Raw genomic sequence first — 1,930 nt, forward strand, 5'->3', positions numbered from 1 at the left:
AAAAAAAAAAAATCATTTGAAAAATTTTTTCGTATAAAAAAAACATGACACTTATTCTTATGACAAGGCTCAAATGCGAAGAAAATCACCTCTATTTTTCAGGTTTTTAATCAAAACCCTGGGAAATAGTGGTCGAATGTTTGAATGGCATACCTAGTTGAATTCGTTTGAAAATTTTTTATACTCCCCACCCTTATGACAAGGGTCAAATCCAAAGAAAATCACCTCGATTTTTCAGCTTCTTAATCAAAACCCTGGAAAATAGTGGTCGGGTGTAGGAATGGCATACCCATTTAAATTCGTTACAAAATTGCCAACAAAGTGTCATTTACAGAAAACAAAAATCATTTCAAACATTTTTTCGAAAAAAAACCATGACACCCACCCTTATGACAAATCCAAAATCCGAAGAAAATCACCTCGATTTATCGGTTTTTTAATCAAAACCCTGTGAAATAGTGGTCGAATGTTGGAATGACATTCCTCGTTGAATTCGTTACAAAATTTCCAACAAAGTGTCATTTACAGAAAAAAAAATCATTTGAAAAATTTTTTCGTTAAAATAACATGACCCCCACTCTTATGACAAGGCTCAAATCCACAGAAAATCACCTCGATTTTTCATATTTTTAATCAAAACCCTGGGAAATAGTGGTCGATGTTGGAATGGCATACCTAGTTTAATTCGTTACAGAATTTCCAACAGTCTCCTTTACAGACAAAAAAAACATTTTAAAAATTTTTAAAAAAAAAAACATGACCCCCACCCTTATGACAAATCCAAAATCCGAAGAAAATCACTTCGATTTTTCGGTTTTTAAATCGAAACCCTGTGAAATAGTGGTCGAATGTTGGAATGGCATACCTCGTTGAATTCCTTACAAAATTTCCAACAAAGTGTCATTTACAGAAAAAAAAATCATTTAAAAAATTTTTTTGATAAAAAAAACATGACCCCCACCCTTATGACAAGGCTCAAATCCACAGAAAATCACCTCGATTTTTCATATTTTTAATCAAAACCCTGGGAAATAGTGGTCGATGTTGGAATGGCATACCTAGTTTAATTCGTTACAGAATTTCCAACAGTCTCCTTTACAGACAAAAAAAACATTTTAAAAATTTTTTAAAAAAAAAAACATGACCCCCACCCTTATGACAAATCCAAAATCCGAAGAAAATCACTTCGATTTTTCGGTTTTTTAATCAAAACCCTGTGAAATAGTGGTCGAATGTTGAAATGGCATACCTCTTTGAATTCGTTACAAAATTTCCAACAAAGTGTCATTTACAGAAAAAAAAATCATTTAAAAAATTTTTTTGATAAAAAAAACATGACCCCACCCTTATGACAAGGCTCAAATCCACAGAAAATCATCTCGATTTTTCGTATTTTTAATCAAAACCCTGGGAAATAGTGGTCGGATGTTGGAATGGCATACCTAGTTTAATTCGTTACAGAATTTCCAACAAGGTCTCATTAACAGAAAAAAAATCATTTGAAAAATTTTTTCGAAAAAAAAACATGACCCCCACCCTTATGACAAAGCCAAAATCCGAAGAAAAACACCTCGATTTTTCGGTTTTTTAATCAAAACCCTGGGAATGTCGAATGTTGAAATGGCTCCCTTTGAATTCGTTACAAATTTCCAACAAAGTGTCATTTACGAAAAAATCAATTAAAAATTTTTCGATAAAAAAAACATGACCCCACCCCTTTATGACAAGGCTCAAATCCGGAAAAAATCATCTCGATTTTACGTATTTTTAATCAAAACCCTGGGAAATAGTGGTCGGATGTTGGAATGGCATACCTCGTTGAATTCGTTACAAAATTTCCAACAAAGGTGTCATTAACAGAAAAAAAATCATTTGAAAAATTTTTTCGAAAAAAAACATGACTCCCACCTTTATGACACGGCTCAAATCC

This window comes from Drosophila rhopaloa, unplaced genomic scaffold (genome assembly GCF_018152115.1).
Source record: "Drosophila rhopaloa isolate 14029-0021.01 unplaced genomic scaffold, ASM1815211v1 contig_168, whole genome shotgun sequence".
NCBI lineage: Eukaryota > Metazoa > Arthropoda > Insecta > Diptera > Drosophilidae > Drosophila > Drosophila rhopaloa.